Source organism: Schistocerca serialis, chromosome 4 (genome assembly GCF_023864345.2).
Source record: "Schistocerca serialis cubense isolate TAMUIC-IGC-003099 chromosome 4, iqSchSeri2.2, whole genome shotgun sequence".
In the NCBI taxonomy this organism is placed as follows: domain Eukaryota; kingdom Metazoa; phylum Arthropoda; class Insecta; order Orthoptera; family Acrididae; genus Schistocerca; species Schistocerca serialis.
This window is the reverse complement of record NC_064641.1, coordinates 868245565-868259266: the sequence shown is the minus strand read 5'-3', so window position 1 is coordinate 868259266 and position 13702 is coordinate 868245565.

Genomic DNA, 13702 nt, shown 5'->3' with positions numbered 1-13702 from the left:
TATAATCTCCCTCACAGATCATGCACCCGAGTTGCTGAGAGACTAACGGAAGAAATAACAGAAAAGAAAATTGAGGAATAGTTGGATCACAATCAATTTGGATTTAGGAAAGGTAAATGAATTTCAGACCAGAGACGCCATGAGGAATGTATGGATCACTGACTAACCTACCCGCCACCCTGCCCCCACCTCCACTCTCCCGCTTACGTCCTGACACCAGGTACAATGTCTGGCATGCGATGGGAAGTTATACACTTCTCCACCAGCCAGCAAAGCAGTCTTCATAAGCTGACACATGATGTATTTAATGCAACCTAAGAAATGCAGGCTCTGCGCCCCCATACCAAAACGAATACATCCCGTGGGGACCACACCTCATAGTGGAGTTGATGATGTACACCAATTCTTAGTGAAATGAAAGCTTTAACATCTAATACCCTTTATGTGAAAAACGGAACACAAGAGAGTGGAAAAGCTTGTGGTGTGGTGCTGCAGAAGAAGGTTGAAAATTATGGGAACTGAAAAGGTAGGGAATGAGGATGTACTGCGAAGAATCGTTGAAAAAAGGAACAGATGGAAAACAGACAAGAAGCGACATCATGACAGGACATGTGTGAAGACATTGTGGAATATCCTAAGTGGTGCTAGACGCAGCTATACAGAGTAAAAACTGTAGGAAAAGACAAAGAGTGGAACGCACCCAACAAATATTGAGGATGTACGGTTCAAGCGTTGCTCTGGGATGAGGATGTTTCGCAGGTGAGGAATTCGTGGCGTACAGCACAGAACAGTTGGAAGACTGATGACAGAAAAAAATATTGTCCACATGGATACAAAAAAGAAGGTAAAATCCTACTTTGATTGGGTAAGTATCTGTTAATGTCAGATTAGATACGTTATACGTCGTTACGTGCAGAAATCAAAACGTACATCCAAAATGAGATTTTCACTCTTCAGCGGAGTGCGCGTAGATATGAAACTTCCTGGCAGATTAAAACTGTGTGCCGGACCGAGACTAGAACTCGGGACCTTTGCCTTTCCCGGGCATGTTCTCTACCATCTGAGCTACCCAAGCACGACTCACGGCCCCTCCTCACAGCTTTACTTCAGAACGTACATGTTGTAATCCATCCCCATGTTACACCTGAATACTTAGAAAGCAGTAAAAAAGTAAAGAAAAATCTGAGCGTAAAGAAAGAAATTCATTCATACATTCATCATATTCCACGGAGCTCATTATTAAGGAGAACCCTCATACAGTTACCCGGGATATACTGTAACAAAAGAAGAAAAAAGTCGCAACAACTTCCTCTGTTAAAATATATACATCTACATCTACATGGATACTCTGCAAATCACATTTGAGTGCCTTCACAATTCTCTATTGTTCCAATCTCGTATAGCGCGCGGAAGTAATGAACACCTATATCTTTCCGTACGATCTCTGGTTTCCCTTATTTTATCGTGGTGATCGTTCCGCCCTATGTAGGTCGGTGTCAACAAAATATTTTCCCATACGGAGCAGAAATTTGGTGATTGGAATTTGGTGAGAAGATTGCGTCGCAACGAAAAATCCCTTTCTTTTAATGATTTCCAGCCCAAATCCTGTATCATTTCTGTGACACCCTCTCCCATATTTCGCGATAATACGAAGCGTGCTGCCTTTCTTTGTACTCCGTCAGTCCTACCTGGTAAGGATCCCACACCGCGCAGCAGTGTTCTAAAAGAGGACGGACAAACCTAGTATAGGCAGTCTCCTTAGTAGGTCTGTTACATTTTCTAAGTGTCCTGCCCAATAAAACACAGCCTTTGGTTAGCCTTCCCCACAACATTTTCTATGTGTTCTTTCCAATTTAAGTTGTTCGTAATTATAATACCGAGGTGTTTAGTTGAATTTACGGCTTTTAGATTAGACTGATGCGGGAGACATCTTCAAGGGGTCCGTAGATCGATGGAAGGTCCAACACACTCACTGGCTCGCTACTGACTATCATGTCCATTATAATTATCCGGGCTGTTATGCCGTGGTCGGTTGACGAATTCTGTGTCAATTCCCAACGTTTCGTCTCCGACTGCGGGAGACATCTTCAAGGGGATCCGTAGCTCGATGGAAGGTCCAACACACCCACTGGCTCGCTACTGACTCTCCCGCAGTCGGAGACGAAACGTTGGGAATTGACACAGAATTCATCAACCGACCACGGCATAACAGCCCGGATAATTATAATGGACATAAAATACCAGTATACCTCTCATCAACAGCATTCGTTAAATCGGCGCCGAACAGCACGGAACTCTACATATCGTTCAGAAATAATAAACCAGCTTGTCCACTATTAAAGTTGTCTTCAAATTCCTAAATAATGCACTAAAACTTTGTCATACGATCCAAAAACATCTCTTCAGGCTCCAGCGCATAATAAAAATTGTAATTCATCCTGCCAGTGACATTTATTTCAGTCTCCGCCACAAAATTCAGAGTATGCACATTCAGAGTAGCTACTTCGTTAGTTTCCCAGCTACGATAAATGTCTATTAGTGTTATAATCTTAGTATATGTGAATGAGCAAGCCAATCTCATAAACGAAATTAGACTCAAAAGGATGCCAATAATATGAAGTCCACACATACTACAAGACTGGACGAATGTGCATGTGTGTTACACATCTCCTCCTAAACCACTTGACCGATTTCCACCATACTTGGTGCACATGTCACTTACTGTCTGCAAAGAATCTCTGTGGGACAAGAACCATCTGCCTATCAAAAGGGTGGAAATAGGGGTGAAAAAGCAGTGTAGCCCACGACGCACAAGTAACCATAATGTATTCACTGTTTGAGAACGAGAGTGCTTACTAACTTGCAACAATCATTACACATACGCGTAGTTTCTCTAGCCCACAACCTCCACAAAATGATGAAAACCAAAAAGTTTAACGCTTCCTGTAGTTTGATTTCATGCAATAAGAGTGACGCATGAAGCATAACTTTTTGTTTTATTATTTCTTTATTACTAATTGTATTAGCGACACATTTTGCAAACAGCATTTGCGTATACAACTAAATGTACCAGCAAAATTACATTATTATACGACACATAGTTCAGGAGATATGACGTCATTAGTTGGGTGCAGGTGAAGGTAGAGGGCGAAATTTTCTAGGGATGGAGGTGAAATAAGTGTCCAGATACGTTAGATGTGTGTGAAATACAGGCTGTTTCAGAAGTGATGGTCAGTATTCAGGGATATGACAGGAATGGTCATTAAAAAGTCAAGTAAACAAGGGCTCCAAAACGCACACCTCAAGAGCTACGAGCAGTTCTTGATCTTCGCTACTGTGAAATAAATCTCTTCTACCGCAAACTCTTTGCTTTCCATATTTTGCGAAGTAGTAGTATGGACCAAAACAAGGAAAAAATGTCCAGTAAACATGTTCTCTAAAATGCATACCTCAAGACTATGAGAACTTGTTCATGTTCACTACTTTGAGCACATCTCTTGTGAGGAGAGTGCTCATAACTTTTAAGATATGCATCTTAGAGCACATGTTTACTGAGCATATTTTCTTGTTTTGGTACATACTACCACTTCGCAAAATATGGAAATCAAAGAGCTTGCAGAAGAAGAGATTTGTTTCACAATAGCGAAGATCAAGAATTGCTCATAGCTCTTAAGGTATGTGTTGTAGAGCTCATGTTTACTTAGCTTTTTGTTTCGAAAGATCGTTCCTGTAGTATCCCTGAATATTTACCATTACTTCTCAAAGACCCTGTAAATATGACACACGCATGCGTGGGCAAAGGCACAGACAAAAGCTCCTCAAAAACCCCTGGATTGATTTTGGATTTGGTATTCATATTACTTACTAGCTGGAGACATATATTGTGGGCTAAGAACCAGCAGCCTCCTATTTGCGTGGAGTGATAACGTGGAAGGAGAAGATGGACAGACAGAGAGGGGCAACTAGCAAGTGGACACAGATATTGGGGATGAGGAGATGGGAAGAGAGAGGAGAGAGGAGGACATGGAAAGGAGAGATGTGGAAAGCGAGAAGGGGGAAGGAAGTGAAAAGAGAGTTGGGAGGTGGAGTAAGTTTGATAAAAAAAGACTGGAATAAATAAATACCCGGATAATGCTGAATAGTCAGCTAGTTTCCGATAAAAATTTTAGGGTATTTCAGATACAATACAGAGTGCTCCAGAGAAATACAGACGCTCTTTGACAGTCAGTATTAATGGCCCAAAATTATATACCATTATAATTTTTGCATGGAGGGGAAGGTTGTTTTATGTGTTCAAAGTGACCATCATTAGCAGCCAAACGATGCCGCTGAACTGTTGACCTAAATACGGCTGTCAGTGTTGTCTATGTAACAGCCGCACAGGAAGCCTCGATGGTTTCTTGTAGCTCGTTCACTGTAGATGGCTTCTGCTCATAAATTTCATTTTTCAAGGTACCGCATAGTTATATGTCAAGAAATGTGGGATCTGGATGGCATGGTGGTTACTCAACAGCTCCTTGTCGACCTATCCATCGTCCAGGTAGATATTCATTCAAGTAGGCTCTGGCATCTGTGTTGCAGTGAGGCGAAGTGCCATCTTGTTGTAGGTAAAGTCTTTCACTTCCAAACACCTTCCAGATGGTAGGTAAAATCGATGTTTGCAGCATATGATGATACGCATCACCAGTCACATTACCTTCGAAGAGGAATGGGCCAATCAAACCGGGTAACTACAGACCACACCACACATTAACATACGGTAGAATAAGACGTTTGTCTACAAGAACATGAGGATTTTCAGGAGACCAGTTAATGCAGTTGTGGTCCATTTACAGTATCAATCAGTTTGCATTGCGCCCGTCAGACCAGACAATCATCTCTGCAAACCATTCACCCTCGCGAAGGATGCTTTCAAACCACTCGCAGTACTCTATTCTTCGACCCTAGTCGACCTCGTGCGTGCAGCTCTCTTGGCTGTATACTTTTCCACTTTGCATCCTTCAGAATTCGTCGCACGATTGATCGACTTATCCCGCTTTCACGTGCACCCTGCTTCACAGATTTCTGAGGCGACCTAGTAAAATGTTGCAACACAGCTGCGCTGAAAGCTGCACTTGATGTTTTTGGTAGGCCAGACCTTTTCCTATGCGCATCCTGAAAAGTATCATTAGCTTCAGATTTCCCCGAATGCGGTTAATTATTGTACGTGTTGGTGGTTGAGTGCAGTCCACGTTACGCCATGGGCGTAGTACCTCCTTCATGTTTTCGCACTTCAAGTACCACTTCAACACGGGTTTGCGTTGCTCAAACGACAATTCTCATTTATTGCTGCACTGGCATCTGTTGGAAAACGCTCGCCAGCTGAAAACAAAACACTTGTTCGCCACACTCTGGACACACACTTGACGTCGTTTGGTTCCCTTCTGCTGTCAATATTCTTCTGTGATGAAAGATTTATGTAAGTAAGTAGTCGATATGTAATACAGGGTGTTCTTATGTCGTCATATTCACGAATCCGATGGACTACGCTGCCGCGCGAAATTGCAACGATATGTCAACTTGTTCCGAAGATATTAACTATAAAAGAGTGTCTACATTTTTATGGGCCCTTCTGGATGTGATATCTACATACTTTTACGTGGCAACACCACTCCCTGAAGCCAGCGTTACGAGGTGGACCTGCAGTCGCTTTGTAATCGACAAGTCGAGTGACGTGTGAGGGTAGGTGGTCAATTGGAAGCCTGGAAGCATCAGCGATCAGCATAATCTGCTAAAACATTTTACTAGTTGAGTGAAGTTTACGAAGGTTTAATTTCCTAATAGCTGCTGGTGGCAGCGGGTCACAGAGTCCACGTGTCGCTAAGAAATGCTGGCACCTCTTCTGTGTATCATGACGTCACTGACGCAAGTCCGTGCCCGTTGCGTGCCGAGATGGAGACTGTGGCACGGCCCTCCGGACGTACAGTGGTGACTCAGGTCACGTACCACCTCAGCGCTCTCGATGACCGCCTTGTCATGTGCACAGGTGGAGCCTACCGACTACGGTCCGGGACGCCGGTTGTCGTGGAGAGTGGCCCTGGTCATCCGTCATGGATCCACCAGCCGGCAAGGAGGCTGAGCGGACGGGGTACCACTGCGGAGGATGTCCAGATGCCAGCTTGCATATCATCTACGATGACACAGAGAAAGAGGGGTCCTGACCGTTCATAGTCTTCTCATCTTTGATGACCCAGTTGGCAGCAGCGGCAGACCACAGATGTGGTACGCATCGGACTCTGCTTCCTCGGAGTTGAAGTGGGCACTATCGAACAGTTCCTCTTAGTTTCAATGAAATTCACTCGACTTTTTCTCTGGTTTTTCGACGTGGACAGAATGGCAGCACGCCAAACTGTGTCTTGTGTTCCGAAAGCTGCCTTATATACAGGGGTGGAGCGTATGACGCGGTGGCTCCGAGTATATGAGCGTCTGCTCCTTGTCTCGCAGTGGTAATTTCAGTCATGATTTTAGGTCAACGAGCTCTGTCTTTTTGTCGACGTTTGACTTCGTAGTGGTTCTCGGACGCGGAGCTACATTGTGTTACCTCATAGTGCCTTGCTAAGCAGTCCAGAGGTGTTTGTATTTCTGTCTGATAAAAAAAAATTGGCTAGCTGCGGATTGGACCCGAACACTGAGGGTTCCGAACAAACCTAACTATGGATATAAACAGTTCAGCCAATCCGAGAATCGAAGATTTCGACGTTTTTTGCTTGATATTGACAATGACACTGACAAGATACCGGATTCAGGGATTCCAAGGCTTTCAAGAACGCTTTAATTTTATCAAGTTTAAAGTTCGGATAACAAATGAAAGAAGAAATATTTTTTCGTGTAATACAATTAATAAACAACAATTATCAGATTTTTTTCCTTTAGTTCCACCGTAAAACCTTCCTTCTTGGCAAATTTCACGATTCTATATCAAGACGAAGTGCCCTATAGGTTTTAATGAGAGAGTATGTGAAGTAAATCGTATCCTTTCATTGCATTGACTTAGAAGGTTAACATTTTTGCACTACAAAAGAGCTATGGACCTCAGTAAGTGATATGAATTTCACCTTTTTACATCTACCTGTCACTGAGAAAAAGAGGTCTTAAGAGAATGACTGTCAGACAGTCTCATAAGAAATGCCAAAAATTTTTTTTCGTGTGCTGTAATTACTAATTAATAATTTTCAGCTTAGTTCCTTTGGTTGTATTCCAAAACCTCGGTTCTTGCCAAATTTCATGGTTCTAGACCAACAGGAGTACGTTTTGATGAGTGAGTTTGCGAGTATAAAAATTTATGCCGTAAAGGGGCGCATGTTTTGACTACATTGACTTAGAAACTAACGGCTGTCACACCACCAAGGAACTATAGTCCTTAGTATGTGACGTAAATGTCAAGTTGATAAGTCTAATAGCTTCTGAGAAAAAGGGTATTGAACAGTCAGACAAACAGAAGGATGGACATCAAAGCGATCCTATAATAGTTCAGTTTTCACCGATTCAGGTATGCTACCCAAAAAAAACTAGAATAAATCGTGCCTAATGCGCTGGCGTAAGCTGTCGCCAGCACACCGGTCGGCAAAGATGTAGCAAGAAGATCGACAGTAGGCGCTGGATGAAGAGCGCCTGTCGGGAGAGAGGCCAAAGACAGACTCGCAACCAACATGCCGCCAACGCCCTCTCTGCCACAAGTATTTATAACGCCGCCACTGGCTGGAGGGCTCAGTCTCAGTCACTAGTGCAGTCGCTCAGTCACTAGCTCAGTCACTGGTGCACTAACTCGCGTTCCAGTTTGGCATCTGTCATTCATCGCATAGTGGGACTTGCAGATCACCAAAACTGTCATTCATCGCATAGTGGGACTTGTACTTCACCAGAAGTGATGTTAACGTGGACTGTTAGTGAAGAGCTTGTACCACAATATGGACTCTTAAAATTTAGTAGATTCCTGTTTATGTAAATAAAGAACCCTGTTAATGCATGTGAGCAGTTGTGTTGCAGAAAAAGAATAGTGGCCACCAAACAACATCCTCTCCCTTGATATTTGTGGTAGAAGACTCAACACCTAGCATAATAAGGTAATTTGTTACGAAAGATACACTACTGGCCATTAAAATTGCTACACAAAGAATAAATGCGGGTGATAAATGGGTATTCATTGGACAAATATATTGTACTAAAACTGACATATGATTACATTTTCACCCAATTTGGGTGCATAGATCCTGAGAAATCAGTATCCAGAACAACCACCACTGGCAGTAATTACGGCCTTGATACGCCTGAGCATTGAGTCAAACAGAGCTTGGATGGCGTCTACAGGTACAGCTGCACACGCAGCTTCAACACGATACCACAGTTCATCAAAAGTAGTGACTGGCGTATTGTGACGAGCCAGTTGCTCGGCCATCGTTGACCAGACGTTTTCAATTGGTGAGAGATCTGGAGAATGTGCTGGTCAGGGCAGCAGTCGAACATTATCTGTATCCAGAAAGGCACGTACAGGACTTGCAACATGCGGTCGTGCATTATCCTGCAGAAATGTAGGGTTTCGAAGGGTCGAATGAAGGGTAGAGCCACGGATCGTAAGACATCTGAAATGTAACGTCCACTGTTCAAAGTGCCGTCAATGCGAACAAGTTGTGACCGACACGTATAACCAATGGCTTCCATACCATCACGGTGGGTGATACGCCAGTATGGCGATGAGGAATGCACGCTTCCAATGTGCGTTCACCGCGATGTCGCCAAACACTAATGTGACCATCATGGTGCTGTAAACAGAACCTGGATTCATCAGAAAAAATGACGTTTTGACATCCGTGCATCCAGGTTCGTCGTTGAGTACACCACCGCAGGCGCTCCTGACTGTGATGCAGCGTCAAGGGTAACCGCAGCCGTGGTCTCCGAGCTGATAGTCCATGCGGCTGCAAACGTCATAGAACTGTTCGTGCAGATAGTTGTTGTCTTGCAAACGTCCCCATCTGTTGACTTAGGGATCGAGACGTGGCTGCACGATCCGTTACAGCCATGCGGATAAGATGCCTGTCATCTCGACTGCTAGTGATACGAGGTCGTTGGGATCCAGCACGGCGTTCCGTATTACCCTTCTGAACTCACCGATTCCATATTCTGGTAACAGTCATTGGATCTCGACCAACGCGAGCAGCAAAGTCGCGATACGATAAACCGCAATCGCGATAGGCTACAATGCGACCTTTATCAAAGTCGGAAACGTGATGGTACGCATTTCTCCTCCTTACACGAGGCATCACAACAACGTTTCACGAGGCAACGTCGGTCAACTGCTGTTTGTGTATGAGAAATCGGTTGGAAACTTTCCTCATGTCAGCACGTTGTAGGTGTCGCCACCGGCGCCAACCTTGTGTGAATGCTCTGAAATGCGAATCATTTGCATATCACAGCATCTTCTTCCTGTCGGTTAGATTTCGCGTCTGTAGCACATCATCTTAGTGGTGTAGCAATTTTAGTGGCCAGTAGTGTAAATGTCTCAGACAGCTTTGTGACACTGTAGTGGACATGTAAACCACTGGATCCATCTGAGAACGAGGTTAAAAAAACATCGCTGACACAGATATCCATTTCAGTCTGCATAGCATTCAAATTTTGCTGCTCCTAGTTGACTTTTTTAATCTTTCTGTTCGGCTTTTACGTATAACTTACAGATTATGAATCAGTTGGAAGCTACGGAAGGGCTACAGTGTCCTGTAAAAGGCAGAAAGGCCTGCCACAGGAGATCGCAAACTCGGCTCCGAGGGCGAGCGTAGCTCGCGCTTGGTCGACAGCGGGCCAGCTGGGCCTTCCGTATTCCGAAAGGCACGCGCACGCCCGCAGTCCGGCAGTGGGGCAGAATTCACAATGGCCTCGCCGGCTGTTAACACGGCATCAATTTGTCGACCGCGTCGCGCGCCCCGCCGGCGCGTACCTGCAAATCAACTTGCTTAACGAGCAGAATTTTCCATGTATATATATATGGCGCGGTGGGGGGTGTGGAGGCCGGGGGGGAACACCTATCGATCTCCGATACTGAAAGTACGGCGCGACCGCGTCACGTAATACGCACCTGCGGCGGCCGTCGGCGCTGCGCACAACGTCCGGCTGACAATCACAGACGCTGTCTGCCTGTCTGTCTCATCTCTGTGCGGAAAACATCAGCGGCGTATTGTGTAACGCGCCACAGAATGAAAGCGTGTGTTTCCTGTGTTTCCAGTCACCCCAAATATAGGGCGCTACGGTACTAGCAGAAAAATGCTCCTATTGCAGCACAAAAAAGGCGAATATACGCCTGTTTAAAAGACTCTGTAAATTGGGGTACCAGCAGCCTCATTCTACCTTGTTTAGCGCTTTTATAACTTTTCCGGAATAAGTCATGTGAACACATTCGCGCTCTTCTTAAAATGCAACTTATCTTTCATTTCCATAAGCTCTCGTAACTGTAACTCGTTGACAACCGCTAATCCATTGCTGTAAGTCGCCCCTACCCATCCGCTCCCACTTCCCTGTTTTCATTCGTTCATTCAGCCCAGTTCATTGTCTTTACCTCTTTGTGTTTAAGTCTCACTATTTCCTGTCTCACAGCCAGAGCCCCCTTCGTTCTGTCCTCCTCTCACTGTCTCCCTCTTGCTCAATCTTACTGCTAGCACACTGAAGCACGGCATGCGGATTCAAATACAGAGATACGTGGGTTGGAACTTAAATGGTTCAAATGGCTCTGATCGCTATGCGACTTAACTTCTGAGGTCATCAGTCTCCTAGAACTTAGAACCAATTAAACCTAACTAACCTAAGGACATCACACACATCCATGCCCGAGGCAGGATTCGAACCTGCGACCGTAGCGGTCGCACGGCTCAAGACTGTAGCGCCTAGAACCGCACGGCCACGGAACTTCAATAGTGGCAACTATTTATTCACAACCGATACAAGAGAATTACATGTTTGCACCTGTTACTGTCCTTCAGAGTAGTCACCAGAGAGAGATAACTCGTTGCCAGCTAAGTGGGAGGCGTCGTATACCGTTAGTAGAGCCTGTTCTGAAACTTCCTGGCAGATTAAAACTGTGTGCCCGACCGAGACTCGAACTCGGGACCTTTGCCTTTCGCGGGCAAGTGCTCTACCATCTGAGCTACCGAAGCACGACTCACGCCCGGTACTCACAGCTTTACTTCTGCCAGTATCTCGTCTCCCACCTTCCAAACTTTACAGAAGCTCTCCTTCTGAAAAGTTTGGAAGGTGGGAGACAAGATACTGGCAGAAGTAAAGCTGTGAGTACCGGGCGTGAGTCGTGCTTCGGTAGCTCAGATGGTAGAGCACTTGCCCGCGAAAGGCAAAGGTCCCGAGTTCGAGTCTCGGTCGGGCACACAGTTTTAATCTGCCAGGAAGTTTCATATCAGCGCACACTCCGCTGCAGAGTGAAAATCTCATTCTAGAGCCTGTTCTGTTAATGGTGCGAATGGAGCGGTCTGCAGCCTGTCGAATCTCTGGAACAGTTCTGAAGCGAACGGCACGAAGTGGTTCCTTCATCTTCGGAACCAAATCAGAGTCACAAGGCCTTAAGTTCGGCGAGAATGGCGGATGGTACAGTACTTTCCAGTCCCATCGACCGAACAGAGTAGCCGCAGCTTGCACTGTATGTGCTCGCGCATTGTCGTGCTAAATGATGAGTGGGCTGCACAGAAAGCGCCGCCGCTTCTTTCGTAAAGTTCGTCCCCACTCGTGAAATGGCCGTACGGGAAATCTCCAATTCATCGCTACCTCAGAGATGCTGTGTCCCATCACTCGTGTGACAACTATATCACCACGTTAAAACTCACTTAAATCTCTATTACCTGCCATTGTAGCAGATGTAACCGATCTAACAACTATACTACACTTGTTGTCTTATAAAGTTGCTGTGGACCAAATCCAAACCAAATGTGTGTGAAATCTTATGAGACTTAACTGCTAAGGTTATCAGCCCCTAAGCTTACACACTACTTAACCTAAAGTATCCTAAGGACAAACACACACACCCATACCCGAGGGAGGACTCGAAGCTCCGCCGGGACCAGCCGCACAGTCCATGACTGCAGCGCCTTAGAACGCTCGGCTAACGTTGTGGATCGGAGCGCCATATTTTGCCTGTTTATATTATCACTGTATCTGACTACACATGGCTATACCAGTTTTTTCGGCTATTCAGTATACAATAAGAAACGTACGAGGAGTGTCTGTAAAATAAAGTCTGCAATTCTTTCTCATAGAAAACACGGTTATTAGCAGTGAATGTTACACTGTGGAAAGGCTAGACTATGTCTATTTGTAGACCTAATCACCATTGCAATCGACACACATTTTCATTTGATGTGGTATTTTTATATACCCGAGTCATAGTACTCTGTCGATTGACTGCATAGGTACGGCTCAACCTCGTTTTTCAACACATCGTCCGTAAGGAAATGCGTTCCACATAGGTGTGACGTACACTCATGAGACAGATAAAAATAGGCAGGCGGTTTGGTGAAGATTTCCCATCCCATTTAGGGCAGTAGATCGGCTGCTGCATGAATAGTTTGCGAACGGACGTAGTCGTGATGAAGACGCAGTCCCTAATCAGAATTCCCCTCATTCGATTTTCAGTGGCATAATGCAGTTGTTTTAAAGTCTCACAGCAGCGAGCAGCGTCTATTTTTGTGCCGTTAAGCATAAATTCGCACTATAATAAACCTTTTCTGTCCTAGAGCACAATGGCCATACTTCCTCTGCAGACAATATTTGCTTATTCTCGGCTTCGATGAATTCGAATCCCACCACTGACGAGAATTTTCCTTATTTTCAGTTGTCGTGAACTGTACTCAGTGACCATTGGATCCAAAAATTCTTCGCCCTGTTCTGCACAGCAGGGCAGGTATCAGTGGAGCGTTTCAACACATCGCCATTTGTGGCCTTCGGTAAGCAATTAGGAGATCCACCTCACACACATTTTCCGAGAATGCAGATCTCTGGCCCAAACCTTGTAAATCGTATACTTACTTTCAGGGATTCATTCGCCCAGTTCACGAATTGTCACATGCCAGTTTCACGCTTTTCTTTTTGCAACTTTGCAATTATTTCGGCTGAAACCGAAGGTAGGCCAAAACGCTGTTCTTAATGGACGTCTGTACGTCCGTCCTTAAACTCTCTTTCGCACGTTTCTGACATCCACAAACTGTGGTCCACTGGATTCGCATGACTGACTTTGAATATCAGTGGGAGTAGTGCTCTGGGCACACAAAAAAGGATCACCGCATGCAACAAGCCTCTGGTGGGAGAAGCGAGCGGCAGCTCCATCGCGAGCGGCTGCCCACTCAAGACTGAGCGTTGCGGCGGGCACGGGTTGGTGGCGATTTCAGGGGTGCAGGTGCGGGCGGCGGGCGGGGGAGGGAAACCAAGCTACACGCCAGTGTTGCCAGATCTCGCGTGAAAGCGTTCCTCACAGCTCCAGCACTTCGCAGATCTTATTTTACGGACACGCCTCGCGTTTCCGTCTATCTATGCGGATGTTTGTAACGAAATTATAGTTCGCACTAGCACCTACAGTGATTCCTGGAATGTCATTTACTTGAGTCAGACAAATCTAAGAAGCACTTTACTGCGTTTTATTTACTTTAAAATTGCCAGTTGTGTCAAAGTTGGTACT